The sequence below is a fragment of the Armigeres subalbatus genome, chromosome 2 (genome assembly GCF_024139115.2).
Source record: "Armigeres subalbatus isolate Guangzhou_Male chromosome 2, GZ_Asu_2, whole genome shotgun sequence".
NCBI classification, from domain to species: Eukaryota; Metazoa; Arthropoda; class Insecta; order Diptera; family Culicidae; genus Armigeres; species Armigeres subalbatus.
In genome coordinates, this window is record NC_085140.1 from 454,813,906 (window position 1) to 454,832,597 (window position 18,692).

At 40.3% G+C, this 18,692-nt stretch overlaps 1 protein-coding gene across 4 annotated transcripts in view; it reads right to left on the reverse strand.

Moving 5' to 3' along the window:
- Window positions 1-18,692, reverse strand: part of LOC134213809 (uncharacterized) — an 81,853-nt gene that overhangs the window by 21,471 nt on the left and 41,690 nt on the right. Inside the window, exon 1 of one of the 4 annotated variants that reach the window (XM_062693162.1) lies at window positions 14,809-15,478. The exons of the other annotated variants lie outside the window; for them this stretch is intronic. The gene's annotated coding sequence lies outside the window, so the exon portion shown is untranslated. Of the gene's footprint in view, window positions 1-14,808; window positions 15,479-18,692 lie in introns of those variants that run through there. 4 annotated transcript variants of the gene reach the window in all.

The window sequence follows — 18,692 nt, forward strand, 5'->3', positions numbered from 1 at the left end:
GTTCCGAAAACGGCGATTGTTACCAGAAACGCTCAAAAGGTCTACAGTTAAACTAAAATCTAAATATGATCATTGCCCTGAGGGACCCAAGCTTACAGGAAAACTTCCAATGTATTCAGAAACTTCTATTATATAGATCTACAAAAGAAATATTTATTTCTTTGAATTTCAGAGATAAAGCAGTTCAATCTATTCAATAAATTCTCAACTAATCATTCATCACGAAGTTTATTGTGTTCCGAGATAGGATTTGGAGTTAATCGAAAATTGTAAGAGTTTAGAAAACTTTCGCGATGGGAATCTTTGAACAAACCCAGACTATACATTTCTATAGTATTATGAACTATCCCTATAGTTAATAATTGTGAGATTTCCAAGCCAAGCTACCATTTTTGCATATCATGAGGATAACATATCGAGAAAATTTAAAATCTTCACCTCTAACAGAGGGTAATCATCACTTTCATCAAAACATCGTCACCATTAGCAGCAACGTGTATTGCGCAAAAGCAGCCACAAAGCAAGAAATGCCATGATTTTCCACGAAAATAATCCTCCCTCTAACCGAAACCAAGTTCAGGTGACTAACCACCGAACCGAACTACGCTGCACAAATAGAAAACACCACCTAAACAAAGTGGGTTAAAGGTTCTTAAAACGAATTACATCACGCTCCCAGTAGCAGCAGCAGCAGCAGCATCCAGCGCGAGATGTCGAAGATCGATCAGCAACGTCGTTCGGTTCTCTTATGCTGGCTTTTCGAGCGTTAATTTTCTCCGCTCCACGGCTCCAATGCGATGATGGTTCGAATTGTGTGTGTTTTTTGTTTGCATTATGAGCGTGCTGTGGCAAGCGTGTTCACTAGAACCTCTCCACGAGGAACCGTGTCGGGAGGAAAACAGATTAGAAAATGCAAACCGCGGCTAAGTTTTGAACGATTATATTTACAGTGTGTGACTATCGAAAATGAAGAACAGTCTAGTTGATCTATAGGCTCGACGAGATTGTTTTTAGTTGAACGCTAAACATAATTATTTGAACATTATTTGTACCGTTTAGTATCTACTCTGCATTGCTAGCGATTTTTTAATATGGAGCTGTTTCCGCCTCGGCACTTGGTTCAATATCTGTGAAATCGAATTTGCTCTTTTTGAAACTCACCAAAGTATTATGTTTCATCGATTTACATATTTTTCCTATACAATCTTATAACCTTCAATATATGTGAAATCTGTGGGCTGTGGGACATTCGTGAAGATAATATTTGGCTTTAAACAAATCTCAGAAAATCAGTGCTAAACATTTCAGTGCTCAACTTGGAAAACACCTAATTTATATTAAGTATGCAGTAAAATTTTACTCTGCCATGTGGCGAGAAAGATTGCCTTTTAGAAAAAAAAAATTCAATTATTCAACGATAACTTAATATTTAAGGTGCTTTAGTTCGGAATGAGGTCTTATATTTCGCTACTTTTCAAATGATCGCCTCGGAAACTTCGGTTATGAGTTGATTGCTCCAGAAACTCTCTAAAAACTTCCATTAAATTATCCAAAGATCCTACATGAATTAGTAAAATTCCTTCGTGACTTTTGAAGAATAACTTTCGGAATTCTGAAGAATTCTTTAAAAATTCTGAAGCATTCTGAAAATCCTGGAAAACTTGTCCAGTATTATCAAAGGAGTGACATGAAGTACTTCTTCAAAACTTCTGGTAAGTTGCTCCATGCTACACAACTCCTCAAGAATTCCCCCGGAAATTTCTCCAAAAATCTGAAAGGACATCCTTCACAGAATTGAGTCTTTTCTGCGTTAACCGGAGCTATTGCGTAATAGACTTTATTTTTGGTTCTCCGAGATAATCGGCTACCCTTATTCAATCCCAACATTAGGTTAAATGGAGGTGGGATTGATGTTAAATGGATTGGGGTAAATGGGAGGCCCTCCTTAGCCGTGCGGTAAGACGCGCGGCTACAAAGCAAGACCATGCTGAGGGTAGCTGGGTTCGATTCCCGGTGCCAGTCTAGGCAATTTTCGGATTGGAAATTGTCTCGACTTCTCTGGGCATAAAAGTATCATCGTGTTAGCCTCATGATATACGAATGCAAAAATGGTAACTTGGCTTAGAAACCTCGCAGTTAATAACTGTGGAAGTGCTTAATGAACACTAAGCTGCGAGGCTTCTCTGTCCCAGTGTGGGGATGTCATGCCAAGAAGAAGAAGAAGGGGGTGAGATTATTAGTATTTAGTGGGGTTTTGGTTACCGTGGAACTTTATATTTTCTGGTTTTATGATTTTTATCAGCGACTAGTCGACCCGGCAGACGTTGTCCTGCATAGTAGGCGAAAATGCGCGATGTAAAATATCTGTACAAATCTTTGTTTTAGTTTTTCACGATTTACTCAACCTTACTCGTGATTTTTGCAGGAGAAAATATCATATAAACCCGTCGGAAACGATAACGGACATATTTGTTGAAGGAATGAAAAAAATCCATCCAGCCGTTTTCGAGTTATGCGGATACGAACACAGACCATTTCATTTTTATATATAAGAAGATAAAAATCAACAAACCAGAAAATATAAAGGATTATAAGTATGTTTTTGTTAGGTTAACAAAAAGAAAAGGTCACTTGCCTGGATTTGCATTATGCGTTTTATACAGTGTACTCTGTGTTTCGTTTTTGACGTATTTCAGACAATACTGAATTGGATCCATCGTTGCTGTTAAAAATAACGCTGAAATCGTGGAATGCTTCATCTTAATTTGCAATGCAATCTTTGTAGATTTATGCAAAATGACTTTTGTGTAAGAATCTCAAATTCGCAAAGCTAACTACTACCTAGGTAATCCAGCGATCCCGATAATTGAATGACAAACTCTCGATCAATGCAACGTGCATGTCCAACATCGCTTTCGTTGCTTCATTTATCTTTGAACTAACAAACAGAGATGTGTATGCTATCACAATTGATGAAAATGGTGGAGCGCACATCAGGAAAAATACGTCTACTTTTTGGTTTATTTACCACATTTACCACAAGGATGCTTTCAAACAAGTTTTCTAATATTGCACTTCAAAAGACATTCTGCTAATTTTCGCAGAATAACAGAATCACCGTCCTCGACCCACAGGTCGCATAGATTGAACACTTATCATCTAGCATGAGACAACGGGCAGGATATTTACACAACACCCACTGGACCAGTCTAGAGCGGGGATCGAACCCATACTTCACTGCACATGCGTCTAGACGATTGACGTAGCTAACTACACGGCCACGAAGCCTACAAATGAAACTTGAAAAGTTTTCATTTTCGGTTTGTTAAATACAAGTTTTAATTCACAAATTATCTATTAGGTCGGTTTTCTTCTAATACATGTCTGCTTATCTTTTTAGGTTTGCCAGAAATGGCCTTTTACAGATATTTCACAACTATGTTATGTGTGGCAGAATATATAAGGTAGCTGCAGCTACAAGAGCTTGTATAAACTGTGGATATGGAATTTTTTTACACAATTGGAGCTTATGGTGGAAAAAATTCTATTTCAGAGCGTTGTAATGACAATTACTTTATGGATCGATTACATGCGTCAATGGATGGATGCTTATGTCTAAACTATTCCTTACGTAGATTGATCGGGGCCCTCCTTAGCCGTGCGGTAAGACGCGCGGCTACAAAGCAAGACCATGCTGAGGGTGGCTGGGTTCGATTCCCGGTGCCGGTCTAGGCAATTTTCGGATTGAAAATTGTCTCGACTTCCCTGGGCATAAAAGTATCATCGTGCTAGCCTCATGATATACAAATGCAAAAATGGTAACCTGGCTTAGAAACCTCGCAGTTAATAACTGTGGAAGTGCTTAATGAACACTAAGCTGCGAGGCGGCTTTGTCCCAGTGCGGGAATGTAATGCCAATAAGAAAAAGAAGAACGTAGATTGATTATGTACATTAGTAGAGTGATTCAAATTTTGACTTTTTTGGCCCCCGATGCTTAAACGATTGCATCTGCCATTTTAATAATCCCCCTAAATTTTTAGCAATTTTGGATGTAATTTGACTGTGCACACGTCATTTGAAGTTTGTATGGAAATTACTGTGAAAACTGACCCTTAGTTGGAAGACCGTTCCGTGTGGTGGCCCATGAACTATTTAAAAATAATCAACACATTGCCTACACAGAATACTTCTCAAGCTGAAAGGCAGTTGTTGTTGCGAAGCTATTTCTCGTTTGGAAGCAAAGTTATGAAGAAAACAAAAATCCTAGTTATTGATGTTGGTGTTATTCTTTTACGTGTTAAATTGAATTTCCCACGATTTAGTATTTCCTTAATAACTTTTATTGCGAGCATCCAATCGTTTCGCAACAAAGACGGCCTCTTTCCTTGTAAAATTTCTTATGTTGCCGATGTACTCATATATTTTTAGAGCTTAAAGGGAAGCGTTGGGGAACGGTTTTCCATGAAAGTTACTGTTTTCATAGTAATTTTCATACAAACTTCAAACCGCGCGTGCTCACTCAATTTACATCCAAATTAGCTAAAAATTTGGGTGGGTTAATAAAAAGGCAAATGCAATCGTTTAAGCATCGGGGGGCAAAAAAGTCAAAATTTGAATCACTCTAATGTACATGTCTTTATGCTAGCCATAGCTAGAGAAAAAAATCTAACGTACTACAGAATCATTTTTATAAAGAGCATGAAGCTGTTAGGTTTTTTAAGTAATCATTGTTAGTTACAAATTTTATTCTGAAAATGTGATTCATACAAATTAAAAAAATATATATTCATACAAAACAAGTCACATAGGATCCGAGGAAAACAACCAAAGCCTATTAGGGAAGTGTTGGTGGGCCTTATCTCGATTACATGTCTCTGGTCCACCAATTTTTAAAAGTTGCTGATTTAAGACTGTAAACAAAGTTCTTCCCCTTGTCTGTCGTACCCCATTACGAATATCTTCCTCTTGTTGTCCATTTCAATGTCTGTCGTTGATCCCTTCTGTATGTCTTCCTCTCGTTGTTGTTGTGTTGTTTGTTTGTTTCTTTACAGATGTTAAACTTCGCGAAGAATGTCAACTTTGTGAGAATCAGCATCGTAATTACTAATTACTCGTAGTACTCTAAAATCCTTTCCTTTCCTACTGTAGTATTGTATTCCCTAACCTCGACCAAACCGCGAGTATTTCGGTTCGCCAAAACTAACACTATGTATTTTATAAGAATCAAGAAATGTATTGTTAAACTTGATTTCGGCTCCATAACGCTTCACGGCAAATGAGCGTTCCAAATAAATGAAGGTTTAAAAAAAAACGAGCAATGGGTAATGTTTTAAACATAACCGCGAGAAGACGTAGGATTTGTATAAAAGTAACGTATATACATTTAACTTTTGAATTTATGGAGTTTGATTATACTTCTTGATATTAGAAAAGACTACTTGCTGTGTAGAAGTATTAGCAATTTGTTTATTCAAAACTTCTGGAAATAAAACTAATAGTTAAATACATAATTAGAATAGTTTTTTTTTTCTAACTGTTAAGCCCTCATTTACTCAAGCAAATGTAGGCCATTTATAGCTTTCTTATTGATGATAGTATTTCAAATTTAAAAATTTTATTGTTCAAAATTTCAGATTTGGGCAAAATGTGCTATTTTAGGGCAACTGTCCCGTTATTCATCTCAGTGAACATATATTCATCCTATTGCCAAACAAAGAAATACAACACCAATTTCGTTGTTTCTTTTTGCTAACATACGTGCTTGCTTTAGAAAAAATAACAACAATAAGAAACAAGTAAAGGAGCAGTAACCCTACTAAAATAGAGGAGGTACCTACTGCTAATAAGTCAACGAAAATTTTTTTAATGTTTTGGCTCCAAACTCCAAGCCTACGTCAAGTTCAATAATATAATTTCTCAGAAAATGAAAACCAAAGTATGTATAAAATAATGTTTATTTAAATATTCTTCTGAAAATCATTGTTGTGGACTTTTTTAAAACATTTACATGTTTTAAAAAAACATGTAAAATTTTTTAATCTAAAATGGATACATCTTTAATTGCTTATGACTTCTGCGAATGAATGAAAAAAATTATTTTTAATCAAATTTTTGTTTTTTATTTTCCTGGGGAATCAGAACTATTATAGCATAACCATGTTTAAATATACGTGTTCTTTAGTACTAAGCACAACTTAACATATGGTCCGTTATATGCCATGACTCGACTCATACCCATCCTGGGCGCTCACATAAATTTGACAATTTGAATAGTTTTTTTTCTCTTTGAATTCTGTTTTTGTGTCGGGAGTGCTAGTGATTTTACTTTTGTTTAGTGTGTTATTAGTGGTTTTATGGTGTTTTCCCAGATGCTTCAGCCATGAATATTATAGGAGCGCAACAGCTGGATCATATAGTGGGGTGTCTACGAAGGCTCAGCGGAGGTAACCATGGGCTGTACCGTGTAATTTTGCCCTTTCGCTGCTTCTTTCGTGCATAATAAGCGGAAGTGTGACTATGGCCCTTCCTGAAGAGCGTCCTGATGCTGGCAGCTGTTTTGACGGAAGACAGCGTACAAACAAACATTATTGGTGAGCACGTTCCGGTTCATACCTTGATATTATTTGCTATACAAAATATAAAAACTAAATACGCACAGGGCATCGTTTGCTGCTATCGCTGCGGATATTGTGGGAGTCCCAGGTATCCGGTTCACGCTTTAGTTAGCAACGGTGGCTCTTCTTGACCTTCTATTCCCTGAGTAGTTAGTGCGAATAAGGGCGTCCTTGTGATGTTTTGCTGCACCTGTTATGAACAGCTAGTACATCTCAATCCCCTACACATCCTGAAGATACTTATCTTGCTTCAGGAGTGAATCCTTTTTACATTACTAGCGTTCTTAACAAAAAAGGGCACCATTACGGAGCATGAGATTTGATCAAATTATTCGCAATACTACTTGTCCAACACCCCCAGCTGGGTGAGGGATAGAGGATGAAGCACACACAAGCACACTCGACTCATACCCATCCTGATATCATGTGGATTAGGAAACCAATCACTTTCCCTGAATGAGCAGACCAAATCTCTCTGGGCTAATTTTATTCTACACAGTTAAAAATTCTGAAAATAACACGCCATGGAAATATTTAAACCCACATTTATTTGATCAATAGCGTTTAATTTTACATTCAACTTTTTCTTGTACGAAATATTGAATACAAGTTCCATAGTAACGACGACCTGTAATTTTAAAAAGTGATGGAAAAATGAATCGAATCGTACGGAGCCTTTTTGTTACATCATATATGCTGTAACATTTTTATACTGTGTACTTCATCCACCACCGCTGCCATCGCAGTCTCAGCCATCATGCCCCTAGTTCTCCAATACAGTATTAACATTGTTTATTGTAGTTTGAAGATTTTTGACAGATAGCCAAACAAACTCTAATTCAAGGCTATCGCGATGGTCCTATAAAATATTGTACTGTCATGCTTGAATCACCCCTTGATAAATTTATGGTTAGCGTAAAAAGCTGGATACATCAAGCTACGTACAAGACTCTGAGGACCTTTGGAGGCTTTCGAGCCTCTTGAAAGGAGGCTTCCAAAGTTCCAAGCCTCCTGAAGTAGCCTCATGATAGAAAGCTTCCAAGTCCTCTCGAAAGGATGCTTTCTAGCCTCTTGAAAACAGGTTTCCAAGTCGTGTATAAAATTTTTTAAACCGATAAATATCCATATATTTGATACACCGTGAACATGTGTTATGATATAAAATAAACATTTCGTCAAGTCTGGCAACATTATGTGTCAGCTGGCATATTTTTACCACCCCATTTCCACCCACCCCAGTTGTAAACAAAATTTATTTATCACTGCTGCACTTTTTTGTGCCAATTGCATCAATATTACAAACAAGCGATACAGTCATTAATTTTCAAAACATTGTGATGGAGTCTTGAGCCTTAATGAATAAACCCAAAACAATTATAAAAATGATTAGTGATTAATGATTAAATGAAAATTATATGACTCACGATTAGTGATTAATGATTGAAACATATTTTTGTATGATTACAATTAATGAGTAATGAGTAAATAACCCATTATTCATTAATCATGATTAAATCTATGATTGATCACTAATGCTCTGGTTTTCCCATAAATAGTTATAAGGGCCGTAATTCCTCTTAAATCCTTGAAGGGAAAATGTTTGCATAATTCCTGAAGGCTCTTAATCATCAGAAGCTTAGAAGTGCTGAAAAGGAGTTGATTTGGGTTTCCAATATTTCCCCGAATTTATCAGATTTCTCGGGAAATTTTTGAATCAAGACTTTATCATGATTTGTTAAATGTTTATCTTGTTATGGTGTAAAATCAATTTCGGCATACTGCAGTTTGGAACCGTTAATTACAATGTGTGGCTTGTTCAAGCCTTCACAAGCATCGTGTACCTAATCCTTGAACAACATAAATTTGAAGCTTCGGCCTTATTGGTGTATATCCAAGCTGTAGCGAACCATGATCGAGCCAAATGACTTTTTCCATACTATCCATTACAGAAACCAAAATATGCGATATCTTTTCAAAGATTTTAGTAGGCATTTATTCAGTGACCCTGTGGAAAATTTACTGACTTGCACGGAATGGTTCCAAACATTGACGAACTTTCGAAGTTTAATCTTCGGTTTCTCTGAATTTATACCCAAAAAAACACGTCAAAAGTCGGCCTCACCATGCTCATCGCCCGCTCAATGAGGCTCGCTAGGTATTACGTTCGTCACCTATTCTGTGCGGCTTCCGTATTCCAAATTGGTCCAACTTCACATTTCCACTCGAATCCGCTATGAGATTTGTCACCTTTGTCACACCTTGATAGTAGAAATTAGGTGGTAGGGCTTCAACAGTTTTTTATGCTCCCGCTAGATTGAGTGCATTGGGGGCAGCAGGGACTATGTCCAAGGGCTTGACGATCCCTCCCCAGGCCATCTGCGAGTTGTGGGGCTTGCCTAGGATGTGGTGGGGTTTGACAGTGGGCCCTGTTAAACCTCTATAAAAAGCTGCATGTATCCGCAAGTAGGCCCCACCAAAGCGACCGTGTGCCGCTCAAAGCGCACAAGCCCAAGTCCTGGTGTTAGGTGGGACGCTAAACAGCCCTGACACGACGGCCCTCCGACGAGACAGGAGGTTTGCGCAGGCCCAATAAGCCGCCTAGAAAACCAATCATTACGAACAATATAAGAGATAATGCGACTCGATATAATCGGCAAAGACCTAGGCGACGAATACAGGATCACGATTGGAAGCTTGGAACATGGAATTGCAAGTCGCTAGGTTTCGCAGGTTGCGACAGGATGATCTACGATGAATTACATCCCCGCAACTTCGACGTCGTGGCGCTGCAGGAGATTTGCTGGACAGGACAGAAAGTGTGGAAAAGCGGGCATCGAGCGGCTACCTTCTACCAAAGCTGTGGCACCACCAACGAGCTGGGAACCGGCTTCATAGTGCTGGGTAAGATGCGCCAACGCGTGATTGAGTGGCAGCCAATCAACGCAAGGATGTGCAAGCTGAGGATTAAAGGCCGTTTCTTCAACTATAGCATCATCAACGTGCACTGCCCACACGAAGGGAGACCCGACGACGAGAAAGAAGCGTTCTACGCACAGCTGGAGCAGACATACGATGGATGCCCACTGCGGGACGTTAAAATAGTCATCGGTGACATGAACGCACAGGTAGGAAGGGAGGAAATGTATAGACCGGTCATCGGACCGGATAGTCTGCACACCGTATCGAATGACAACGGCCAACGATGCATAAACTTCGCAGCCTCCCGCGGAATGGTAGTCCGAAGCACCTTCTTTCCCCGCAAAAATATCCACAAGGCCACATGGAGATCACCCTAACCAAGAAACGGAAAACCAAATCGACCACGTTCTAATCGACGGTAAATTCTTCTCCGACATCACGAACGTCCGCACTTACCGCAGTGCGAATATTGAATCCGACCACTACCTCGTTGCAGTATGCCTGCGCTCAAAACTCTCGACGGTGTACAACACGCGTCGAAGTCGGACGCCGCGGCTTAACATTGGGCGGCTACAAGACGGTAGACTAGCCCAAGAATACGCGCAGCAGCTGGAAGTGGCACTCCCAACGGAAGAGCAGCTAGGCGCAGCGTCTCTTGAGGATGGCTGGAGAGATATTCGATCCGCCATTGGTAGCACCGCAACCGCTGCACTTGGCACGGTGCCCCGGATCAGAGAAACGACTGGTATGACGGCGAATGTGAGCAGTTAGTGGAAGAGAAGAATGCAGCATGGGCGAGATTGCTGCAACACCGCACGAGGGCGAACGAGGCACGATATAAACAGGCGCGGAACAGACAAAACTCGATTTTCCGGAGGAAGATCGAGACCGTGAAGAAACGGAGCAACTGTACCGCGCTAATAACACACGAAAGTTCTATGAGAAGTTAAGCCGTTCACGTAAGGGCCACGTACCACAGCCTGATATGTGTAAGGACATAAACGGGAACCTTCTTACGAACGAGCGTGAGGTGATCCAAAGGTGGCGGCAGCACTACGAAGAACACCTGAATGGCGATGTGGCAGACGAAGATGGCAGTATGGTGATGGACCTGGGAGAACGCGCGCAAGACATAATCTTCCCGGCTCCGGATCTCCAGGAAATCCAGGAGGAGATTGGCCGGCTCAAGAACAACAAAGCCCCTGGGGTTGACCAACTACCAGGAGAGCTATTTAAACACGGTGGTGAGGCACTGGCTAGAGCGCTGCACTGGGTCATTACCAAGATTTGGGAGGAGGAAGTTTTGCCGCAGGAGTGGATGGAAGGTGTCTTGTGTCCCATCTACAAAAGGGCGATAAGCTGGATTGTAGCAATTACCGCGCAATCACATTGCTGAACGCCGCCTACAAGGTACTCTCCCAAATTTTATGCCGTCGACTAGCACCAACTGCAAGGGAGTTCGTGGGGCAGTACCAGGCGGGTTTTATGGGCGAACGCTCCACCACGGACCAGGTGTTCGCCATTCGCCAAGTACTGCAGAAATGCCGCGAATACAACGTGCCCACACATCATCTATTCATCGACTTCAAAGCCGCATATGATACAATCGATCGGGACCAGCTATGGCAGCTAATGCACGAACACGGTTTTCCGGATAAACTGATACGGTTGATCAAGGCGACGATGGATCGGGTGATGTGCGTAGTTCGTGTTTCATTCTCGAGTCCCTTCGAAACCCGCAGAGGGTTACGGCAAGGTGATGGTCTTTCGTGTCTGCTATTCAACATCGCTTTGGAAGGGGTAATACGAAGAGCAGGGATTAACACGAGTGGTACAATTTTCAATAAGTCCGTCCAGCTATTTGGTTTCGCCGACGACATAGATATTATGGCACGTAACTTTGAGAAGATGGAGGAAGCCTACATCAGACTGAAGAGGGAAGCTAAGCGGATCGGACTAGTCATCAACACGTCGAAGACGAAGTACATGATAGGAAGAGGTTCAAGAGAAGACAATGTGAGCCACCCACCGCGAGTTTGCATCGGTGGTGACGAAATCGAGGTGGTAGAAGAATTTGTGTACTTGGGCTCACTGGTGACTGCCGAAAATGACACCAGCAGAGAAATTCGGAGACGCATAGTGGCTGGAAATCGTACGTACTTTGGACTCCGCAAGACGCTCCGATCGAATAGAGTTCGCCGCCGTACCAAACTGACAATCTACAAAACGCTCATTAGACCGGTAGTCCTCTACGGACACGAGACCTGGACGATGCTCGTGGAGGACCAACGCGCACTTGAGTTTTCGAAAGGAAAGTGCTGCGTACCATCTATGGTGGGGTGCAGATGGCGGACGGTACGTGGAGGAGGCGAATGAACCACGAATTGCATCAGCTGTTGGGAGAACCATCCATCGTTCACACCGCGAAAATCGGACGACTGCGATGGGCCGGGCACGTAGCCAGAATGTCGGACAGTAACCCGGTGAAAATGGTTCTCGACAACGATCCGACGGGCACAAGAAGGCGAGGTGCGCAGCGGGCAAGGTGGATCGATCAGGTGGAAGATGACTTGCGGACCCTCCGTAGACTGCGTGGTTGGCGACGTGTAGCCATGGACCGAGCCGAATGGAGGAGACTCTTATATACCGCACAGGCCACTTCGGCCTTAGTCTGAATAAATAATAATAGATTGAGTGCATGTTAGAGTGCAATGATACTATTGAATAAGACCTAGTTATTAGCAAAAATTCCCATACAATTTATCCCGTAGGAGTAGCCGAGAGCCTATCCCCAAGAGTCTAGATCCTGACAGTGAACTTACTTCATTTCAATTGTTCCTTTATTCTAAGGTTTTAGAAATTCACATAAATAAGCGGAAAAATGAAGAAGAGAATTCAGAACATGATGTAGTAATCGCTTTGGAAGGGGTAACACGCAGGGCAGAGATTGAAACGAGTGGTACGATTTTCACATAGTCCATTCAGCTATTTGGTTTCGTCGACGCCATTGATATTTTTGCATGCATGCGTTTTGTACTGAGGGGCAGCCCAAAATTTTATTACAAGCTAAACCACGAGCTGCATCAGATGTTGGGAGAAACATTCATCGTTCACATCGCGAAAATCGGACGGGTGTGGTGGGCCGGGCACGTCGCCAGAGTGTTATAATAACCCGGTGAAAATGGTTTCCGATAACGATCCGACGGGCACAAGAAGGCGGAGTGCGCAATGAGCAAGGAGTAAGACGATTAAGACTTGGGATGACGTGTATGTACTGCAGAGACACTCTCCCTTACTTGATATTGAAGGGAACATAGAGTTATGGTGGTATCGAGATACGAAATAGATATATTTTTTTCTTCAAAATATCAAACACTTTTCAAAGCATGCAGAAATAAGGTTAAGGGTTGTTTGGCTGAGCGCCATTTGGCCAAATACCGTTTGGCTGAACGGTTAAAATTGTTTTCTTATTAAGTGTGAGAAGCGAGATGATCGAAGTGAGATGATCGAAGTGAATAAAAAGTGAGAACTGAGATGTGAAAATGGAATGTTTGAAGTGAGTATTGAGTAGTGAGATGTATGCAGTAAAAACTTAGAAGTGAATAGTGGAAAGTGAGAAGTGAGTGGTGCGATGTGAGATGCAATAGTTGCAAAGTGATAAGTAGGAAGTGAGTACTGAGGAAAACAGAAGCCAGAGGTGAGAAGTGAGAGATGATAATTGGAAAGTGAGAAGCGAGATGTTGAGAAATGAGAAGTGAGTGCTGAGATATAAAACAGAAAGAAGAAATAAGACGAAAAGAAGAAAAAAGAGGAGGAAGAAAAGAGAAATAAAGAGGTTGGGAAGAATAAGGATTAATTTTTGAGGTGAACCGGTCTAGGGCCGAAAACCTCATTAATAAAGACAAAAAGAAAAGGATTAATTTAACAATATTTAATTCTTACATCTCGCTTCTCACTTGTCAAATTTCACTTCTTACTTCTTACTTCTGGCTTCTCATTTCTCGCTTTTCACTTCCCACTTATCACTACTCACTTCTTATTACTCACTTTTCACTTCTCGCAATATTAGTTTTTACCAACTATTCAGCCAAATGACTCGTTCGACCAAACGGCATTCGGCAAAATGGCGTTCGGCCTAATGGTCAGACACTATGTTGCTTGAGAACTGCTTCCGACAACATCGAGTTAACGAGATGAAAATTCTTTGGAAATATACATCCGACTGAGGATCGAGTAAGGGTATCGTAGTGTGCTAGATTCAATGAACTTTGAATTTCATTGAGTAAGAGAAAATATCGAGTTAGAGAGATTGTAATAATAACACATTTGCATATCTTTACAACTCAAGGCAAGTGAAAAAACAGTATACTAAATAATATATTCGTATACGGTATACCAGTACAAATAATCTATTTTTTCGTTGAAAAGCTTATGTGTCCACGTCATCGCACGTTAAACATTTTGGTGATTTTATTACGGCCCATATTAATTATCTCAATATTGCAATATTTCTCAGATATATGTGCTCGTATAATCTATAAACACTCGATCATGTACGCTGTTGTATTTTGTACAACTTCATCGATCTCAGCAGTGCACACGTGGCGAATGACCAACTGTTATTATCGAATGAAAATTAGAGGAAATAAATTACGTTGAATGTAAATTTTGGAAATCGCAAAAAAAAACTTATAATTCGCAGATCTACATTAATATTAAGAACAACGTGTCAGCACTGAAAATGGCCGCTGCAATAGCCAATTTAGCCTTATTTCACAAATACAATCGATCAACAAAACATATTTTAGATATGGTGCAGTAAAGATGAAAGTTTTGAGTTTTCATCGGTTTCATATTAAATTTGAATGCAATTTTTTTATTGTACTTGTGATTCATGGCTTGCAAATCAAAGAAAAAAACAGAAGGTTTGATGATTTAAGAGAACCAAAACGATCTTTGTGGTGTGAAAAAACATCTTTTCAATCCATACTGTATTTGAAACAATTGAATGCAATGGCACGGCCTGCAAAGGAAAACGCATTTCCACTCTCTGTTTTTATTACTTCGTGCCTGCAGAATATAATACGATTTGTGCGAATAGTTTTGTCTCTGTGGGGAGGAGGTATTAATAACACTTTTTTTTCTGCTCTATCGTCATACGAAACCCTTCAGTCAGCATTTCATCGGAAAAAAGATTTGGTGGTAGCTAATCACAGGGAATGAAACCCCTCGCACGGGTCAATGAAGTTATGTTTTCACTGAATCGATACTCACCATTGTGCCAGTTGGTTTATTTCGTGTGATCCAAAATATTTATGTGTGTTGTTCCCGATTCGAAGGTCAAAATCGATGGATAAACAGTTATATATCTTCTCGATACACTACCGAGTGAAAAAAAACTTCTCAAAATTGATTCCACCGCTGTCCGTGTGGTGCTACACGAGATTAGTGAACATTCTTCACACTGCTTCACCAAAGACTACCCACTGCCCTTGTAACACTGCTTCTAACCCACCCTCTCGTTTTTCACAGAGCAAAAGAACACCACCAAAAGTACCAATATCAGCAGCAGCAGCACCACAAGTAGCAGCAAGGATGATGATCTTTGCACCAAACAACAACCTTTGCCTGGTATCGTTGCTGGGCGGATGAAATTCTTTCTCTGTCCACCGGACAATGAGTACTAATCAAACCACCTTAATTAATCATTCACTGGTCGGTTATTGGGATACAAGCGATTTCCCTTATACTGAATTTTAGTTTTTCCAATAATTCGAGATAATTTTACTAACAGAAGTGGAGCTCACATCAGTGTTAAATCACTGTCAGGCGTTCACCACAAGCTGCCCTAACAACTGCTGCTTTTGCTTCTACTTCTGCTGCTGCTGGTGCTGCTGCCATGGGGGCTTTCTATGAATAAATTCGAAGCATGCGCATTCGGGACCGTCTTCCGTTTTTTTCGTTTAGTCTGTGCTCTCTGTCGTCAACACTCCGCACCAGCCAGCATTTGCAGCCACTACAACAGAATAAGGCAGAGCCGAGAGGGATATCTACCAGCAGCAGCAGCGCCAGCCACCAGCGCTGCTGCAGCGATGAGTTTTGTTTCCTTTCGCTGCCTACTAAAGTATCACACCATCATCATCCCTTCGCTTGGCCACTAGAATCGGGAGTAACGCGATAAATATCGATAGGGGTGTTCGTTTTGAAATGGAATGATCTGATTGAGAACTGATCACAGAACAAATGATATTTTTCCCATTGGTATACTCTATTCAATCTGAATAAACCACAGATAACTAACTTATTATTGTTATCATATGTGCGAAGACATGATTTATGATCTCGTTTGTGTCTGCAGTAAATTCGATCATCCCTTTGAAAAACAGCAGCCAACGCAACCGCCTGATCTAAGAGAAGGGAAATGTGAAACTCTTCATATGGTGCTGTTTCCATATGGCAATGTGGGGTAAATCGATAACAAGAATCGTTTCGAGCATTTATGAATATAGCATCTGTACTAACCTTTTCTAGACAAATTATTATGAGAATAAGACTATAATATTTTAGTAAGCAATAGTTTAAAAAATTCCAAACTAAAAGAAATGCAGTGATTTAGAAATTTATTTTAAAAACATAATAAAATCCAAACGCATAATCTTTCCGTAATTTATCAGAATGATCAATAAATTATTTTCATCTCCAGTCAAACATCGATGTAATTTATTGACACGATTGGCTCCTCAGCTTAAGTAAAAGATCATTTAGGTAGGTATATAGTAATGATTTTTCCAATATATTTTCTTTCATATTACATATTTGATCAATTTTCTCTGTACGTGCTGAATAGATCTGCGGAGTGATCCAATAATTAGGGCACGCAAACAATAATGATTTTCACTCTCTTCCGTTCTGTCACCACTTTTTGAAAATTTTGTTTTTCCCAAAAATCGTTAAAACTTCTCTCGCACCAACATCCCTCGCATGATCAACCACTCTTCAGCGAGAAATGTGTGCGTGGCCAGTGGGTTGGCTGGTTGTTCCCGGCCATCGTCGTCGTCGCGTTGTCGGCCGTCATCATTGGTACCGCGCGCTCGCACCGGTTAGATTTCCTATTGCTATCATCAATCGAGCGTGTGCTGTATTAGGAGGCAAATGGCAAGGACCACAGACTGCAGTCTGCACCCGATGATGATGTTGTGGTTCGCGAGCAAGTGAACAACTATGAAAATTAGGCCGGACGATACAGAGATGGTGAGCTGGATTGGTGGATATTTTTCACAGTCACAGTTTGAAAAATCCCCTCGGTCAGTCGTAATGTTTTGGGGTGGTCTGTGTTTTTGTGTTCATATTGCAATTAATTTGGGTGTTATATTGCTTCCCATATTTGCATATGTGTGAGTAGTTTTCTGCAGTCATAGGGTGTTTTATTATGTAGCTAACGATGGCACTTCAGGTGTGACTGGAAAGCAATAATTCTTATTTGTTTTTTTTTCCTTAAGATTTTTGATACCGGAATGGAGAGGGAATGTGGAGACTACCAGGGGACCAGGAAGTACAAATCAGAAGAACACGATCAAATCCTCATTACTCCGTGAAGTCACTTGATGAATCATTCGGATAATCGATTGCTTCTCGTGCATAGAAATTAAGTGGTTTTTTAAATTATTATCATTGTAAAACGAATTATTCGGAACGATTATCCAGCATGAAATGTGACACACCTCCCGTCAAACACCGGAACTGCTTTTGTCTTGCTGTGCTGTCCGTGTTCTTCGCGTCACCTCATTCAAAAAACAGCACAATGCACATTCTTAGGGTATTCGAGCACCAGCACCAGAGCAGACTGGAATTTGCTTAGATGGTAGAATCATTTGCATGATGATGCAGTTCTTCGACGACGATCGTCTTGTTCTATGCTTGTGGATTATGTCAAGGTTAGTGCGGTCAGTAGTGGCTGGATTTCAGTGTGATCACGGTGAGCTGGTGCTTCACCCGGGGTAGAATTAAAAACGAGATCTGTTTAGTACATGCATAACTGCTACTGAAGTTGGGGTTAAGCAACGTCGTTTTTAATATTCTGAACCTGCGTAAAGAATTTAACATAACCCTGTACAAGAATTGTTGAAGCATAATAACTTCTACGCCATGTTTCAAAGTTGAATACTTTTCAAAACTTGAACATGCTCAAATTTCTATTCGTTCAATGAATTGGACGAAGGTTCTTTTAATATATTCTTTACTAGCAGACCCGACGAACTTCGTTTCGCCTAAAATTGATTTCTTCTCTGATTAGTTCTCGCGATATGCCGAAATTTCTGTTTCATTTGTATGGTAGTCTTCCTTTCCAAAAGGGGGAGAGGTCTCGAACCATCTTAAGAACCTTCCCCGGCCCCAAAAACCTCTGCATCCCAATTTTTACGCAGATCGGTTCAGTAGTTTTGGAGTCTATAAGTTTCAGACAGACAGAAATTCATTTTTATGTATATTGATTTTCGTGATTTTTTTATATTAGGATTATAAGTTCATCAAGTAATTGGACAAAGGTGTTAAAATCATTAATTATAGTTGCAGCGATTTATTTATACGAAGTACCTACTTCGATTACATCTCCTCTTTTGTAATATATCTTTTAAGGTCAGATGGATGAAGAATCGTAGCAAGCCATATACGCGCGGATGGTTACTTTTAAGTTTGCTATTGTACCGCTTAAAATAAAATCTACTCTTCCGTTCATTTTTAGTCGCAACGAAAGTTAAGCGCCAGATGGTCGCCTAAGAAAACCATACCTCCAAAAATAAGCTGCTTTGATATTTTTGAAAATTTAGTCGCCACGTGGACGATTCTGACGGCGATTGCTTTGATATCACGTGCTATTTGCACTGCGGATAAATTTTCCACATCTATGAGAGCCTTGGAAAATGATCACGAAAGTTGTAATTTTGTTGCAAGGTACAATACAACGTTTTCGTTTGTTTTCGCAAGAAGAATTTGCAGGAATTAAAGAATTTGATTCGGCTGATGACTCCTATAGCTTTCTGTGAGAAAATACATTTCATTAACCTAAAGTTTTCTTCCATGCGTTTGTTAATTTTTCTTTTAAACTTGACGGAATGCATCTAACCGCTTATGCAGTTTGCACACGAAGACAATTTTCTCGG